General features: G+C 40.5%; 1 long non-coding RNA gene and 1 other non-coding gene across 2 annotated transcripts in view; both read right to left on the bottom strand.

Moving 5' to 3' along the window:
- The window catches only part of LOC104850153, a 105,339-nt gene extending 89,646 nt beyond the window's left edge, over positions 1-15,693 (bottom strand). Inside the window, exon 1 of the long non-coding RNA XR_776899.2 lies at positions 15,484-15,693. This is a non-coding gene — a long non-coding RNA (uncharacterized LOC104850153). The remainder of the gene's footprint in view (positions 1-15,483) is intronic.
- On the bottom strand, positions 3,994-4,139 carry LOC117283468. The gene has a single exon (XR_004514444.1). It is a non-coding gene; the product is annotated as a U4 spliceosomal RNA (small nuclear RNA).
- Positions 15,694-19,211: the final 3,518 nt, after the last annotated feature.

The following is a 19,211-nucleotide window of genomic DNA, read 5'->3' as shown; positions in this document are numbered from 1 at the left end:
TTTGGACCAGGGTTCAAACTCCTGCCATTGCACTTGTGATGCAGGCGCCAGACCACTGAGCTAAATCCCTGGCCCTACTATATTTTAATAGTAAAGATGAAATAGAGTTCTCATTTGTTATACATTGCTAATAGATATACAAATAAAATTTTAGAAAGAACTTTAAAAATATTGTAATGTGTATCTGAAAAAAAATCAAAGTACAATGATGATGACTTTGCTAGATTTTTAAATGCATCGTAATGCTAGTTTGATTAAAATAGTATGATATCATTACAGAACTAGATTAATAGGATGCTATCCCTTAGATATGCACTACGACTAGAAAATAAAAGGTATTAAATGTTGGATGAATGAGTAAATGAAAGTAAGAATAAATGTTCATTTAAAAAGAAGACTTTGAATAATGTTAGGAAGATCTGTCAGTTTCAAATCTCTGCTTGAAAGTTACTGAGGAGCTGGGCACAGTGGCAAGTACTTAAGTACTTCTCATCTCATCTGCTCTGGAAGTTAAGACAGGGGGATCTCCCGAGCCCAGGAGTTCAGGGCAAGCCTGTGCAACACAACAAGATCTTATCTCTCAGAGAGAGAGAGAGAGAGAGAGAGAGAGAGAGAGAGAGAGAGAGAGGGAGAGACAGAGAGAGAGAGGGAGACAGAGAGAGACGGGAAGACAGAGAGAGACGGGAAGAAAGGAAGGAAAGGGAGGAAGGGAGGAAAAGAAAGAAAGAAAAAAGGAAAACAAGTCATTGAGATTTCTGTATAGTGGCTCATATAAGAATGAAACTTTTATTTCATAAGACTAAATCCTAGCTAATGCTAGTGCTTCCCAAATCTGACCAATTTGTGTACTGCTTTTAACAGAAAAAAATTCTGATCAGCCTAATTATTTTTTTAAAGTAACAGTTATTTTTAAAAGTAGCAATACTTGATTATAAACATAAAACTGGCTATATACTTGTTTTAGGATTTTGCCTCTTAAACGTAGTACCAAAATATATTTACTCAAGTAAATATCCATAATTTTAAAGTAAGTAAAATTCAACACTTAAAATGTTATAGACGGTAGTGTATGGAAACTAAATTGCTGGTGTTGGGTTTAATAATAGGAAGATGTATTGTTTTCATTTCACTAGGAGATGAGTTTATCTTGAATAGGATAGGCCATTACTTGAGCCTTCATTGTTGTTATTGCTGTTAGTTTTCGTACTTATATTTCTGTTTTTATCTATTGATTGACTGTGTTGATTGATCAATTTAGCATGTTGTCTTGTACCCAGTCTTGTGTACAGCATGTCACTAGAGGTTAGCACCAGTGTTGTTTGAAACACAAATGCAGTTAACAAAATCAAGGCAGTATTATACTGATTACTTAGATGTTCACCCAGATGGCCTGGAGCACTCTTACATTACTTTTCTTAGATCATAATACAAAGGAAAGCCCCAAATTAAAAAAAAAATTATTTCAGAACTTGTGACACTCAGTTTGAGAAATATTGCCCTACTTATTTCAAGTAACAATTAATTGTTGAAAAACCTAGGATAGCAGAAGAAATTGGGGGATGTTTTGTGATTGTTACAAATGAAAGTTTATGGTTTTCATCTGTATTTCAGCACCAATCATGGGCATCAAACCCTTGATTCTCCTCTGGAGATGTGTATTGCTAACCCTGTGCTACAGATGCAGCCACTGTTCTAGGAGCACCGAGAATGTGGTGACGAAATTTAGATTAAAGGTCCCAGTAGTGCCTAAACCATGCAGCCTTGGGATTCCTGACAATCATTTAGGATTTACCTTTCTTCTAGCTGAGCAGGAGTCACTGGTATCTCAGGCCACCATGCAGGAGATCCTCTGGGACCTGTGCTAATGACACACTCCACCTACCTCACCCCTTTATGCCCTATTCAGCTCTAGAGGACTAAACAGCCTGAGACCAGTACAGCCAGCGGTTCATGGGCAAAGTTATCCTCTTCTGATTATAGGCTGCAAGGCTCAGCACTCGTCCGGGAGCAGCTCTTCTTTCTCAAGTGCAGGTGTCCCTTCCTGAGCAGTGGCCCTGGGAGCCCTTCAGATGAACAGCACCTGAGGCTATGTTGCTTCCATGCAACCAGTGGGGGCACAGCCCACAGACTGGGGTGTGAACTGGCCTGAGTCATAGACACTGGAGAGAACATTCCTTCAGATCAGACCAAGTCAAAACCGCCTCCCTGTATATCAAGAAAACAGCACCCTGCCCAGTGTGACAACAGAAACCAAGAGAAGTCGCCAGAGAATAACGAGCACTGGAAAGATTGTGCCAAGTAGACTCACATGAGTGTCAAATAAGATGACAGTGACTATGAAATACAGCTTTCCCATGCTTAAGGCTTTTCTACAACTCAGCAGAATAGCATTTAAAAATCATCTTTTTCCATAGTTCTTATTAGTAATTATAATAACAGCTAGAATTCCTTTTTTTTTTTTTCCTGGTACTGGGGATCAAACTCAGGACCTTGTGCTTGTGAGGCAGGCTGTGGCACCACTGAGCTAAATCCCAGCCCTAGAATTCTTTTTTTTTTTTTTTTTTTTTTTTTTTTTTTTTTTTTTTTTTTTTTTTTTTTTTTTTTTTTTTTTTTTTTTTTTTTTTTTTTTTTTTTTTTTTTTTTTTTTTTTTTTTTTTTTTTGGTATCGGGGATTGGATTTGGGACCTTGTGCTTGCAAGGCAGGCGGCGGAACCACTGAACTAAATCCCCAGCCCTAGAATTCTATTTTTAAATGACCAGATTTGACTTGTTGGGGTCACCTGCTACCTTTTCCCTTGTTGCATCCTTTGTGATGCCTGTTTGCAACACACCCTGCCTTGGAGTCAGCTGATCATGGACTGAAACCTCCACAAACTGTGAGCTAAATAAACCTTTCCTCTTAACTATGGGTGTCAGGTATTTTGTCTCAACAATGAGAGAAAAGTAACTTTTGTTGTTTTTTTGTTTTGTTTTTTTTTGGTACTGGGGATCGAACTGGGGACTTTGCACTTATGAGGCAGACACAGTGCCACTGAGCTAAATCCCCAGACCGAGAAAAATAACTTTTTACGGACTTGGTGGTTCTCATCATTGGAAGAGCTTGGAGCTCGGATCCTCACTGTTGCCAGGATGGCTGCTGTTCTTTTCAGGGCAGCTCTGGTCATTGCCTTGAGTATCACTTCCTGGCTCCATTTAGATCCCTCAGCCTGGTGGCACAGATCCTTCACCCTGCAGCTCGCAGGCACAGATGTTTTAACTTCCACTCCTGGCCTCTGGGCCTTCCCAGTGCAGATCCTGGCTGTGGACTTGCATGAGACATTGCCACGGGCTCTAGGACTCTGGCTGGACCCATGAGGGACACTGCCTTGGGGGTCTAGGCCATCAGCTGGACTAGTGGGGGACATTGCCATGGGATCCAGGCCCCTTGCTGGATTCTTCAGGTCTCTAGTGTGTGGACAGATCTCTTGCATTCCTCTGCATTTGACTTTTTGGATGAATATTATAAAATAATCCTATAAAGTATGTGACCCGTATTAAATCTATTCCTTTGTAAATCCTGATTACAACACCTGCCAAAGTCAAACCAGATTGTGCTCATCCTCTACTTATATTGTTTTTATTTTTAGAACCCCCAAAGGGGTTTCCTACATTATTAAGAGAGAGTTTAGCCAAGCATAGTGATGCAGGTACTCTGGAGGCTGAGGCAGGAGAAGCACAGCCTGGGCAACTTAGCAAAATGCTGTTTCCAAATAAAAAGATTTTTTAAAAAAAGAGTTGGGGCTGTAAATCAGTGGTAGAGTATTCTTGCATTGCCTAGCACAGAAAAAAAGGAGGAAAGGTTTTGTTTATGCTCTTTAGTAAGCAGCTTTTAAAAATCAATACTTATAAACATGTTCCTACATGCACAAAAGGAAGGACGTAAACCACACTGTTAACAATGATTATCTCAAGGGAGTAGTATTGGACAGGATGGGAAATATCACTTTCTGTTTTATACGCTTGTATTGTCTAAATTTCTTCACCTAATAATGAGCATGTGACTAACTTCCTACAAACATAGTTTGCATTTAGTTTTCAATTAGCAATAATTGTGCCTCGGATGAACCTCATTGGCTATGATACTGTCACTGTGCAAAGCTCATGGTTTGTATTTAGAATAATTTCATTTGTAAAAAATTAGACTGGATTCAGATTCATACCATAAATAAATAAGATTCAAGATATATCAGAATAAGTTGATTAGCTCTAGGAGGAACTCATGGAGAGAGACATCCAGGGTTGAGCTTCTACCTAGAAGCAGGAGGGCTGATTTCACTGTTCCTTCTCATGCAAATATCTGGATTGAGAAGTAGTATGAAACCAGGCAGATTGCTAGCCCTTCCATGGAATCCGGGTGGCACTGACTGGTGATCACTGTGACCTATTTAAGCAGACGATCAGGCTGCAGGGGAGTGTTGGCATCAGGACCCAGTGATGGAATGCTTCACCTTTGCCAAGTGTTTGCTCTCCTACTTTATGCTTTCTGGGTGAGTCTATCCACAGTCATGTGCCACTGCAGAACTCTATGAATCTGTGTGTGGGTGTTGTTGAGAAAAAGATGCCATTAGAATGCCACTTCCATTTTAATCTGGCTTTCTGGGGAAATACTTGCAGAGAGGAAGGAGATTCGAGCTGGTTCTATGTCTGCTCCTTCTCTTTTATGGAACTGTTTCTTCAACCATGCACCCAAGATGGAATTTTTATGATCTCTAAGATCTCCTGTAGTAAGAAAACTTTATGACCACCAAAGTAGTCCCTAGAAGATTTTGAGTAGTGATATCATACAGTTCCCTTCTCATCCTTTTAAAAATAGCTTAACCAATTAAACAGAACACATGTATGTCTAGGTCATATGTCAAAGTTAGCCTAACCTACTGTATAAGAACAGATTTCTCCTGAAATATAGACTTGAGATCCTGATTTCACCCTCCATGCCTCAACATGGAGTCAAAGCTGCCTTCAAGTCTCGTTTTATCAGCACATTACCTCAGAAATAAGAACCATGTTACTCCTTTTCCTTTAAGTTACACCCCCTCGCTCAGGGGCAGAGCTGTGCCAGACGAGGGTGGCACAAGGTGACACCATAACTGACATTCTTCTCATCAAGCCACTCCCATTTCTGTGGGAACCATATTGGAGTTAAACCAATGAGTGAGTTACTCCCTCAGGTGTTTAGGCTGTGCCCAAGGAGGTCTAGTGGGAAATGGGGAAAGGAGATGGCTCACGAAGTGCCTAAGCTCTTGGCCATTTCATTTATCTATTTGTCATGGTCAATTTGAGTAACTTTTACTTTTTCTTTTTGAAGTGCTGGGGATAGAACCTAGGGTCCCACACATGTTAGGCAAGAGCTATACCACTAAGCTATATCCCCAGCCTCTTGAGTCCCTTGTAAGCAGGAATGTGTTCATTGCTGACCTGCTGACCTTGCTGTTATATACTACATTTTGCTAAATAAGAGAGCTCAGAGTGACCTTCAGACATCATCTGAAAAATTAATGTCATCTTGACCACTTCCCCCGACATGCTTCCTGCTTTACTGGTTTCTTCTTCCTCTTTTTCTTTTCCTTTTCTATTTCTTCCTTCAACTCTTACTTACAACGCCCCACGGCACTCACGGAGGAGCATTGTTTATTTCTACCTGCAGCTCTGATCTACAGATTGTCCTGAGACCTATTGGCGAACTATCCAAGACTTCCAGAAATTTCTAAGGTTCTATTTGAAGATCACCAGGGCTAAGAGTCCTTGGCCATTCTATAGACTGCAATAGATTCTTCCTTACATTTGACAGGAAAGCCTTGATTCATACATCTATGAATTTCTATGAATACAAGAGATAATTGTGATTGAAAATTTGCCACATTGTTCCAAACAATAAAGAAGTTACATCTTAGTTTTCTTCTCTCTTGATCACATGACACCAGTTCCTTGTAGTCATACTTTAATAATTTTGATTATTCTTGGAACCCTTGCCAGAGCTCTGTATCTTTTTTTAAAGGGTAGCTCAAATGACAGTATGCTAAGGAAGATCTGGTTGAAAATAAAGCAGGAAAAACCTCCCAGCTCTTTAAAAACCAAGCTGTACAATACATTCTTTTCACTTAGGCCAATATTGTATTTTTCAAACAATGATTTCACATAGGTAAATTACTCTTAATTTTAGGTGATTTTTCTTTTTCTTTTAACCCATCAGTATTTCCCTAACTTATTTTGGAGCCGGGGGATTCTGTTCAAAAGCGAACGTGTTTTTTCATTCATCTGATTTTTGGGTTAGGCTTTTCTGTTTGCGAGGACCGAAGATGCTCCTAGTTATCTAAAGCCATGTGGCTTTTGTATGGACTGGCTCAGTTGTTTTACTCCGGCCTGTGGAGTGACTGTGACTCGAGGATGACCCAACACCTTTGGTCCAGGTGTTTGCCTATCCCGTTCATCCCCGCTGGGCCTGTGGAGTCATCATTCAGAGAAATGCAGCCGGGAGTGTCTGATTAGGCACTGTGATTAACGAACACCTCTGGCAACTCCTTAAGAGAATTAAATGGCTTTCACAGAACTGTTCTCAGCACTTTCTAAGAGTGTTCCACTAAATGTATCATCACATAAAATTGGCGGCATATATTCTAACATGTTTTCTCACCTAATACCGGTATTAAATAAGATAGATGGTAACGTGGGCCCCTTGGGACTTGCTTGAGAGGATCCCGGGTGGATGCTGCTGGTTGAACCTTACTCTTTTTTGCATTCAGTCTATTAGCCATGGCTCCAACTCCTACCAAAGGCAATACTGTTTCTTGATTGATAACTTAAACTCAGATGTTCTGGGGGGAAGCTGGGTGTCAGGGTCGGGCACACAGGCTCCCAGCCCACCTGGGACCAAGCACTGGTTCCACCACTTCTCAGCTGTGTGACGGTGAGGGAGGCACATGGTGCTGCTGCTCCTCACTTTTCTCATGTATAAGATGGGACCACTACAAGTATTGTGCATATTTTGTGAATATTAAAAGGCTTCTGGGACTATTAAAAGAATTAATGCAAAATCTCTTGAACAAAGTCTATCATGAGGTAAATATTCCACAATGTTATTTTTTGTCAACATTGACCCCATAGCCTTTTGTTAAGTACTAGTTTTATTGCATAAGCTAGTTGTGAGTGAGACTGTGAATTGTACAGTCATAGTGGTCTTAATCAAGAAAATACAGATGTTTTTCCTGTGTTACTTTCTACTAATCTATACAGCCATAATTTTGTTATAAAGAGAAGTTAGACTGGTTATTATGCCAAGCTCTCTTCAGAATCACATTAGCGGCCAGGGATTTAGCTCAGTGGTTCCACTGCCTGCCTTGCAAGCACAAGGACCCGAGCTTGGTCCTGGTTCCAAAAAAGGGGGAAAAAAATCACTTTAGTAATTTTCTGTCACATATATGCGCTACTTCATAAATTTCTTGATATGAATATTTTGAACTACATGGAAAAATTGAGAAAATTGCACAATTTTTGTTGTCTTTTAGAATATTAAAGATTTAACTTATTGTAATTGAAATTTCCTTACTTCAATATAAAATATTTTACAAAAATAATTCTTTTAATCTTGCAGTGACACTGTTCCACACACACACACACACGCACACACACACACACACACACACAATGTGAACATTGCCCATACTATAGGGTATTGTGACTTGAAGCTATAGGAATACTGATGGGGGAGTCTGTGCTGAAAAAGACAATACAGTACACCCTTGAGTTATGACCGGCTTGACATACAAACAACTTAGATTATGACTGGCATTTTTGTTTTAACTTGTAACCAAAGTCTTGAGTTACAACTCAAAAGCCAGCTGCTTGTGTTTCCAGATGGTCTCAGGTACAGATTTAATCCTGAAAGGGTTCTGGAAGAAACATTACAGCATCCTTTCCTGTATGGGGTTAATTGAAAAACCCTGGGCCAATGTCTCTTTAAGGACACTGAGAACTGCCTGTATACAGGAAAGACTTTGAAGGCTGTGTAGAGGAGTCTTCAGTTGACCAACTTGAGTTACAACCAGCCCTCATGAATAAATTGAGTTCATAAGTCAAGGGGCCACTGTACAAACTCTTGGGCCCAAATCAATGAACTTCCCAAGACCTACTAAACCATGAAATGTCATGTTGCCACTGGTCATCTTGACTTAAACTGCAAAAGTTCTGCTCTCTGGTTCTATCACGCTAAGTACATTTGTCTCACTAAACAGACATGTCAGGTTCACTGCTTCTACACAGGCAGCCTCTCATAACTAGTGGTAAACATTTTGATTAGTGAGAAGTGTTCTCACATCTGCTTATTTCAAACATAAGTGCTTTTCTCTTTCTCATAGAAAAATTGAAATAAGGAAAATATCATCAGCCCCATTCATTTCCACTTGCAGTTTCATCTAGTACATAAATACAGGGCTCAGAGGACCTGGACATGTCTTAAATTAATGTAGTATTATAATATACTGACCAGTGCCAGGGGGTGATGGCAAATTGGCATTCCTAATAGAGCTGTAGGGAATATTCATTTTTCCATCTGGAAACTAAAGCAATTTAGGAGATTGAAATGTGGTGTAACTTTAGCAATGCAGCTAACTAAACTTTACAATCTTGAGAGTGAAATTCACATTCAAAAGTGAACATGTTTCTCTAAAAGTAATCCATAAGAAATAGAACTAAAACTAAGTTTGATTTTTCAGAGGTCACCTGGGGCACAGATGTATATATTTAAAATCATAGGTAGGCAATCCAGGCCCTCACTTTGATCACTATTATAAGGGCCAGAGGAATTTGGAGGAGTTTTCTCCTCATTCCTTCACAGGATTCCCATTTCAAACAAGAGCTGTCAGGCTCTCCTCAAAAATTCAGAATATTGAAGAAACGGAAGGAAATTGAGTAACTCGAAGACACACCTTATGCCATAAATAGAATCTTGCAGTTAGAGCCTAGATTGAAAACCTCCTGGGGATGGACAGCTCGTTCTTCTGTTCCAATTGCTCTTTGGAAATTAATGGGCTTGGCTTTGTATCTCCAACTGTTCTGCACAAATGAACCAAACTGGGAATCAGTTGGAGTCATTGAAGCTCAACACAACCCCAGCTATTGTTTACGTGGCTCCCATGAAACCTCTGTGCCAAACTGATTAGATTTACAGTTCATTCGATAAGCTTGTCTGCTCCTGGCACATAAAGCAGTGAACCTTTTCACAAAATGAAACTAGAGCTGGAGAGGGAGAAAAACACACAAAACCTTTTATTAACAGGGAAGCTAAGAGACTTTGATGGGAATCATTGGAGTTTTTAGAAAGCCTCCCTTGTACAGAGATCCTTGGGCTAAGTGTTAAAAGGACACCTTGAGACTTACCCTTCTGATGGCCAGCAACTGCAGTGCTATTTAAAAATTCTTTGTGATTATGGATATGTTCAACACTGATGCAACTAAGGACTACAAATTGCTCTTTAAAATAAAGGTGAATTGGGTCAGGGAGCACTGTGTGGATCTGTGGACATCACCAACCACACAATGACAGAGTTGCTTTTGTGTCCAGGTCCTTCCCACCCCCACCCCAAGCTAGGGGAAAAGTGTATAAAACTCACCCCATTGACACATGCTGTGGATCTGTTATTAAGTGGTTGGGAAATAGTCATGGAGCCACGAAATCATCACCCCCAAAACTCTTCCTAGCCACATTTCAGCCAACAAAACCAATCTCATTTCTCAAACAGCATGACTCGGTATCTTTGCCAACCCTGGCCTTGCACTATGGACTTACTCCCTCTGTGAGCATAACAAAGGAAGTAGCCAGATAAGCAAAGCTGACGTCTACCATCAGGGGAGTCCCTCATGGAAGGTTTATATACATCTCTTTTGGTATCCACCACTTCGTCACAAACTTCTCTGAAGCTTGGTGGCTTGAAACAACAATCATTTTTATTAATATTGCACAATTCTGTGAGTCTAGGATTCAAGTACGGCTTGAGTGGGTGATTCTTCTGCCCCACGTAGTATCAGCTGGGGTTACTCAATGGTATCTAGCTTGTGGCTTGGCAGCTTTGTGGGGGGCAAGATAACTTCACACCTATAACCTTGGCATGAACTACTACATGGACTGAGCTGGGCCTCTTCCTCTTCATGTTTTCGTGTCTACTCCGGTGTATAATTTGGAGTTTTTACATGGTGATTCAGTGTCCAAGAAGGAATGCCACAGGAGTCCCAGGAACAATCTTTACAGTTTCTTATAAGTTTTAGCCTTGAAAATCTCAGACTGTCATATTTGCTAATTTCTCTTGATCAAGTCACTAAACCCAGCTCAGATTAAAGGAAAAGGGAAGTGCCTCCCATCTCTCAACAAGAGAAATGGCAAAAAATTCTACAGTCATCCTGAATCTACTTTAAATATTTTCTTGTGACCTGAGAAAAAGAATTTAAGATTGTAAGGTATTTTTAAAAATATCTAACCCAATTCTGGAAAAGAAGAATGAGGTGGAGGAGGAAAAGGAACAGTAGAAGGAGGAGGAAAACCTCAAGAAAATGCTATGCAGGCTTAAATTAAAAAGGAATATACTAAATTCAAAAGATGTTGTTTCTTACCAGGCTTTTGATATTGCTTAGGACATAAGCTCTAAATTTAGTTTCATTTTCATCCCTCTCCCTCCATTGTGGTTTTTAATCCTGCTATGAGCTGAGTAGTTAATAATATTTAGGAATATTTGAAAGATTCATTAAAGAGAATATATGACTAAGAATAATTACACAGCTTTTAAAAATGGATACTCTTGGCTAGAGATTTTACTATAAACCTTGAATAAATCACAAAGAAAACTGGTGTCTGGGACTTACATGCTGGGTGCCTTTTTCCATCCACTGCCTCATGATCTGCCATCTTACGGTAACCACACTACCTCGCTCACTGCACAGGTCACCAGAATTTTAAGTAAACTACAGTTGTGGCTTTGAAACACACCAGAATGTCATTGCAGAGCAGGTTTCCATCAGTCTTTTCATTTGCCTTGCATTAAAAAGTCATATGTCTAGTATTCTTCAAGTTCAAGAGCTTTAGCCACAGTGCTGTGGTGCTTACTATGTGCCTTACCCCCAGAATCGGTCCTGAGAAAGCCTTCAGGGCACTGAGCTTTTGCCATCTAGGCAGGGAGTGTTAGAATGGGGAAAGGGTGGGGTGCAGAGACAAACCCAGTTATTCGTTGTTGGGTGGAATGAGTAGAGAGGGGGGTGATTAGGGGAGTCTGTCATTTGAACCATTTCCTTCCTACTGAAAGGGAAGCTTTGCGAGCATCTTGGGAAAGTAGACCAAAGAGTGAAACACAATTTAGAAAACACAGCCCTCCCAGAACTCTGCTGCCTTGCTGAATGGATCTCTGGATATGCAGTCATGTGGCCTCTCTCCAATCCTCTCTCTCCACTTTCCTTCCAGCCTCCCCAAAATCCTGTGCTAAGAATTTCCACCCCAGATTATGCAAACCACCTTCACTATTTCCTCTATATCTCTGAATTATTGACAGCATTGTGGCATTAGAGACCTAAGTCCCAAGTAGTGCCTTACTAATACGGGAGTGTTCGCTTCTGTGAGAAATGCTGAGTTGGGTAGGGACAATGTGATCTTGGTTTAAGTGCACTGTTAGGTATGCACCATTTTAAGCGTGTGAAATACAGCCCACACACACTTCAAAGAAGTCACTGGTAGAATAATGACGATTGTGAAAACTCAGGTTCCATAGCCGTTTTTCTCAGTAGCTTCCATGTTCTGTGCCCAGTGTTTGGGCCTAAGGATCCAAAACTGACTAAAGCATGGACCCACTCTGAAGGAGCTAAGAGTTACGTAGTGACACCCATGTGAGCAGGAGAATCACAGCATCCCTCAACATGAGGGAGATGTACACAGTGTTGACCCATCTAAAAGGGAAGAGCCTGGGCTGACTGATCAGGTGTCTACCTAATGCTTACCTCCCTCTTTGAATATTTGTCCTACATGGCAAACAACTAGAACACACATGCATGTGCATGTGTGTGTGTCCTTTTCATCAGCATCTGAGAATATTTGAACTTTGGACATTTTTTTTTTTTGTCCTAAGGTGATGTCTAACCATGTTGCCCAGACTAGTCTTGAATGTATGGGCTCAAGTGATCCTCTTGTCTCGGCTTCCTGGGGGACTGGCTCATGCCACCATACCTGGCTAGTACTTGAACTTTGGAATATATTTTAAAAATATGTACAGGACTCAAAAGTATTTTTCCTGCATTTGAATTATTTTAAAAATAGAGACTGAAAATATTGATAATCACTAAAGACATCATTAGCTGACTGTAGCGAGCACATAAAGCCTTAGAGAAATAGATATATGTTTTGTTATTTACAGAGTATAAAAGTAGGAAATTCTAAAAGCCCATCAAAATCAAAGAGGTGACTGCCTGCCATGCTCCCCTACCTCTTTTTCAATCGTGTGGCAATAAACCAACTGTTTCTGTAACCAACAGCAAGTCAGGGTGGGTTGGCTACTTGGGGACAGTAAACTTCTGCAGCAGCACAGGCCGTGTTTCCTAGGAGGATCCAAGGCCGAGACACTTCCCTCTGGCTCTCTCCCTGGCTGGGCTTTCCAGCCTTCTCTAAGCAGGAAGAGCAAGTAGCATGTGTTGTGTATGAACATCCCAACCTAACCGACAAATTGTTGTTGGTGGCTGTTTCCTGTCAGAAAACACACTGGATCAAGATCACACTTGGTGAATGGCTATGATTCTTGTTTGGGAAGCAGGAAGTTAGGTCTCAGTGGACTATTTGTCTGCCACAGCTGAAGAGGGATCTAAAGGAGTGGTTGGAGTTGTATAGTCAGAAGTCAGGAAATCCTGAATTTTAATTTGGTTAAAGACATTGGCTTTCTATCTTATGAAAAAGTCTCTGTTTCTGGTGTGATAAGAGGACAGGCGTTGTTCTTGTTTTTATTTTAGTGGTACTGGGGATAGAACCCAGGACCTTGGACTAAGCTACATCCCCAGCCCTTTTTTATTTTGAGACAGGGTCTCACTAAGTTATCAAGTTGGGGTCCTCCACCCTTATCATCCCAAAGTGCTAGGATCACAAACATGTGTTACCATGACTAGCTACGAAGGCTTTTGCACTAACTTTAGGGTTTCTATAGATTTTTGCAACTGAAATGTGATATAAATATCAGCAGGGCCATTTTTCTCCTTAGTTGCCAATGAATGTCCAGAAATACACTGTGTAATATAGAGACATTCAGCTCTCTGCCTTTGGTCCTGTGGTTGAAAGAACCTTCTCAGCTATTCAGTGATCCAAACTTCTACATTCTTTTACTCTTTTCTTTGTTGTTCATTCTATATAGTTCACAGTGCAGAATTTATTGCTTTAAATGTTTTATGAATGTTCGAATAGAGATCTGTTAAAGACCTATAGTACGTATGCAATCAAATAAGTTGCTTTCCAGATTCAAGTATTTTGAAGAAATTAAAAGGTCAAGGTCTGATTTCTCCAAGTGGTAGCATGTTTTGGTAACTATCTTGTCCGTTTATTTTGAGTAGTATAAGCTGCTTTAATATTATGGTCAATAGAGCAAAGCTCCAAACAAAGCAGTAATGAGTCTTAAGATGTCTGTCATTTTGACAATCCACAGCATGACCTCTCCCTGCCAAGCAGACTGTGAGAAGAGGAAGGTGAGGATGTGTTCTGGGAGAGTCCCTCTGCTCTCACCTCTTTCTCCTGTCTCCTGGCTGGCCAGGTCTTTGAGCTGCTCCTGTCTTCTCAAGGTATGGTGACGAGTGTGGGGCTCTTTGCTGCTAACATAGGCAAGAGACAGAAGCTGTCCCAAGCCAGAGGGAAGCACACACTCTCTGAGACCCAAACCTGAAGCACCAAGAATTTATGACACAGCAGGGACCAGTTGCCATGCTGTAACTAGAATAAATGGTGCATCCAGACCATTTAGACCAAATGAATGTGGAACGCAAGTGACTTCATTTACATATTCTCTCTCCCTCTGCTGAAAGCTCAGTAGCTGCAGTTGTCCCCTTTTACTTTCTTGTTTGCTTTCTGCTCTTTCATTTTCAAAGTTACTGTTTTATTCAGCACATACTTAACAATAGATATCGTGCAACATACCTCACCTAGTTAATCCTTAAAACAACTTAGTGAGAGTAGGGGTTCTGGCCATTTTATAGATTAGATAACTGAGTCCTAGACAAGGAAATGGCTCCAGGTTCTCAGCTGGCAGGTGGGTGAGGACTTACCTGACCTGATACACACTCTGAGATCACTGGGTTAAAACAACTCAAAATCAGCTTGTCACTTAACTTTTTTCCCCCACAGAAGATATTTTTATAGAAAGCAAGTCAATTTTCCCTTTAAATAAATTAACTTTAAAATGTCAACCCCAAGTTTGGCCTTTCAAGGCAAATAGCTTCATATTTGTTTCTAATGATGGCTGGGGTGAAAAATTATATTTACCAGGTGGAGATTTCACCCCAGCCTTGGGAGCCCAGTTATAAATTTAACCATTCATTTAAGGCTTCCATTTATTTCTGGAGGGCAAAATGTGGCTTAGAAAAATTCCCTCAAAACAAACTAAAAAACGAATCCCACCTAAAATGGCAACATGAAATACTCTGCAGCATTTTAATGAGCTCATTGTAAGTGAATTAGAAACCTTCACATTGCAATTTACTTGAAAATAGATCTGGTATTAAAATAAGGGACAGAGGTCAGTTTAGACTCTTCTGATCTCAATCACAGGAAGGTTAGCCCCCTATAAAATGTGCCATGACAGCTCAAATAAACATCACCTTAAAAAACAACAACAAACAAACAAATGTATCAAGGTTCTCTGTGAAACACTGAACACTTACATAAAAAGAAAAAAAATTTTTCAGTACCGGGGATTGAACCCAGGACCTTGTACTTTGAGTCAGGAAGCAATACCACTGAGCTAATTCCCTGGCCCCAAAAGACAAATTTTAAAAAGCAATATTATGGGAAAACTATTTCTGAAACTGAAAAATAATCTACCATTGAAAACTATTTGAAACAATTTATTATCTGTATCTAACCCACAAAACTGTAAGTATAGCATACATCAAAATGTACAGCTTGTAAAAGCTGTTTTCTCGTACCTCCACAGGAGTTCTGTGTTTTGGGTTGTTTTGTTTTGAGTACTGGGGATTGAACTAAGGCGCTTCTTTCCCACCACAAGCCTGGCCCCTTGCCTTCTTTTTTACTTTGGAGACAGTGTTTCACTAAGTCAATAAATTGCTAGGATTGCAGTCCTGGCTCAACCTCCCAGAGCGCTGGGATTCCAGATGTGTGCCCCCCTGGAAATTCTGATGGTGATACAATGTACTAAGGGCAAAGTATCACACTATTAGTCCTTCAGGGCAAGGCAACTCTTGGGCTATGTCATTCCCACTTCATACCTGAAAGGACTGAGGTGCAGAGAGGTTAAATCAGCAATGGCGAACCATTCAGAGCTTTCAGTGATATAATAGCCTGCTTCAGCATGCGTGCCACAGGTCTGTCATCACTGGGTTAAGTGTTCACAGGGCTCACAAAGAGCCGAGGCAGATGTGACGCAAAGAAGCTGCAGTCCCACAGACTGTGTGCTGACCATCCTGATGTACAGACTCTCGCTGGTAGGCTCTAGGCATATGTAGAACTGTATGATGTAACTACAGAAGGAGAAAAGGAGATGTTTCACAGAAACTCAGTGTTTCCATGTTGCATAAAAGCAGCAAATACAGTGTTTTCTGCTGCTGGTGGTGATGATGAAATCCATTTAATAGTGAATTTGATAACAAAATGATTAAAGTTGGTCCCAAGAAATGGAAAATATATCATGTATAACACAGATTCATCAGACTTTTGCATGGATGATTAATACTTTTAAATTATTTGAAAACTGCTATCAAAGAAGAAATAAAAACCAAATATATAATGTTTTTGGAAAAGTGTATAGTAAAACATAAGAATTCCAAAGGTCTTATTGACCAAATACATCTGCTTATAGCTTTACCTGCCATTTAATTTAAAATTTTCAGTTTATAAAAGTTTGTGATATTATAATGATGTTCTTAGATTTTTTTTTTTCTTTTCTTTTCTTTTTGGTACCAGGGATCGAACTCAGGACCTTGTGCTTGCAAGGCAGGTGGCGCAGAACCACTGAGCTCAATCCCCAGCCATCTTTTCATGTCTTCTAATCAGACTTTTTTGTTAATAAGAAAAATTTTCCAGGTAACTGGATTTAAAGAACCCTTTCTTGCAATGTGCACATCTTGTTTTCTATAGGCACTTGTACACACACACACACACACACACACACACACACACGCCCTACACATATACTGTTATGGTTTAGATCAAGAATCATCTTCCAAACTCTCAAGGACTAGGGTGGGGCTTTTGGAAGATGACTGGCTCATGAGGGAGCTACAGCTGAATGTGCTGTTAGGATGGCCTGGTTGGAAGAGGCATCCCTGGGAACGTGACCTGGAAGAGTGCACCCCATTCCCCCTTCTCTATTTCCTGGTCACCATGATGTGAACAGCTTTTCTCTGCCAGACTCTTCTATAATGTTGTTTCTGCCTTGGAGCCTGATGACCATAGACAGTAACCATGAGACAAAATATACCTCCCCTCCTTTAAGTTGTGGGTATTGGGTAATGTGTTTCAGTAGCGACAGTGACTAAGACACATCTCCATCACCTATATGATTAGCACACCTTTATTACTAATCTCTCTGGTTTCAGACAAGTACCTTCCTTCCTGTCTCAGATTTCTTTTTTTTTCCCCCATTAAAATTATGCACTTCTCTTCCAAGATTTTCACTGAATAAATTTTTAGGGCTTTCAATTCTTTCATTCCTTTGGTCCCAGAGACTGACATGCCCTCAGTGGACCCTGAATGATCTCTAAAACTCCCTTTTAAATAATCTGCTTGAGAGGCAGGTGCCAGAACCACTGATTTAAATCCTGGGGCTTTAAATAACATATTTTTGTAAAGTACCCAACTCTGTTTTGGAAATGACAACTGAGTCACAAAACCTGATTGATTACAGTAGTCAAGAAGAGATGACAATCTTCAAAGATTATGTTAGGAGTCTGAGAAGCTGACCCAACTTCAAGTATGTCTGACATCCTAGGCAGGAGATGGGTGAAAGGCTGGTATGCAACTGATAACTTTTTCATCTGTGATGGGCCGTAGGCATACTCCAGAATTAGTCCCGCACCATGATTTTTTTGATCCCATCCTCCTCCCTCACAAGCAATGCTCAGTTCAGTAGTGCTATATGTTTGTTATTTAAATTTAATGTTATTTAGAATTTTAATTTGAGCAGAATCAATGTCTGAGGTCAAAGAGGTAACACTGACCTTGATACATCATTTACAAATACATCTTAGGAATGAGGCAATGAGTGCTTCACAGGATCACTCTTAGAAGAAAGGGGTAATATTCAGCATAGTTAACCACTGGGATGACAAGTGCATACCCACTCAGACAGACCCCGTGCTGCCCCAAGGGAAATTGATGAGTTCTGGGAAGGGGGACAGGGTGAGGAATGCTGCACTTGAGAGAACTGAGGGCAAGAGACTTTATCAGTTAGGTCAGAAGTACTTCTGCCACCACTGCACTGCGTCACTGGCTTCTGGTTGAATACTACCCTGCAGTAAGATTCATGACGTTCAACCACAACAGCTCAGACCCTGTCTCTCTGGAGCAGAACATGTTTAACATGAAGAAGAAAGGCTGACTTGCATGAAAAATCATATCACAGATATTTCCTAGTGTACTAAATGGCGTTACCAATATTTTCTCAACCTTATCAAGATGCATTTGTTAAGGCAGTGTGATTTCCAAGATCATCTACTGTACTTAAATTCACTGCACCTCACTTTGGACTATACTTGAGTTACTGATTGGCAAAGAAGTGGCACACACCCCTAATACACTGATTACCTTGCTTGGGCAGTTGCATGACCTGGGTTGACCCTTGCTGATGTTCACACAGCTTTCTGAGCAGTGCAGGATGTTCTCTTGCCACAATTGCTCTTTGCTGTGAAGAAATGCATCACCTCACACAAGCATATGCAGTTCCAACTCTTCCCTGGGACTGCACTGTTCCTATTTCCAAGGCAAGTGCTATGGTTTATATTTAAATGTCACACCAAAACCTCATGCACTCGTAGGTGGATCTTTTGGAAGGTGATTGGGTTATGAGGGATTATAGCTGACTTGCTGTCAGGAAGTAGAGTCTAGTTAGAAGAGGCAGATTACTGAGGGTGTGACCTGGGAGGGTACATTTCCCTTCCTAGCTCCTCCTTTTATACTCTGCTTCTAGATTACCATTAGATGAGTAGCTTTTCCTCTGCTATGCCTTTCTGCAATGGTGTCCTGCCTTGGAACTAGCTAACTATAAAATGAAATGTGACACAAAATAAACCTCTCCTCTTTTAAATTGCAGGTGTTGGGTATTTTGTCTCAGTGATAATGAAAGTAATTCAGACGGATTTTTGTACTGAGAGTTAAGTCATTTCTGTGACTGTTACATGACCATGTGGTTCGGAGGCCTTTGGAACTTATTTGTCGGAGGGGTTTGAAAAGAACTGGAGATACTGGTTAAAGGAGCCCTAGAATGCCATAAGCCAAGCCTGATGGGAGTCAGAGCTCAGATGATCACAATGCTGACAGAAAGGCAAACTGTAAAGACCTGGCTCAGGAGTCTTTTGACAGTTAGACTCCAGACCATATGTGCTATGACCTGGCAGAACATTTGCTTACATTTTGCTCATGTCTTGAGAATTTGTAGGAGACTGAGATTAAGGGTTGCAGACTTATTAATCTGGTGTTGGCAATGTCAAGGAAGCCCAAAGTTGATGTTGTGGTATGGATTGTTGGGAGCATTTAGCAAGCTCTACATTGAGAATCAAGAGCAAACAGTACAGCTGATTAATTTTCACTTTTGAGTTACATCAAAAAGGAAGCTCTTAGAGAGTTGAGGTCTATAAAGTTGGAGCAAAGGAGAACTTAGTTGCTGAAAAATGAAGCAATACAAAGTAGCCAAGTATTTTACATTCGGATAGTACAGAGGCTGCTTGGAGGATATGTGGAGGAATCCGAAAGACCTCATACTTTTTGCAGGCTCAAGTGT

Source organism: Fukomys damarensis, unplaced genomic scaffold (assembly GCF_012274545.1).
Source record: "Fukomys damarensis isolate Sample0158 unplaced genomic scaffold, DMR_v1.0_HiC HiC_scaffold_26, whole genome shotgun sequence".
Taxonomy (NCBI): Eukaryota; Metazoa; Chordata; class Mammalia; order Rodentia; family Bathyergidae; genus Fukomys; species Fukomys damarensis.
This window is presented reverse-complemented; position numbering and strand designations above follow the sequence as displayed.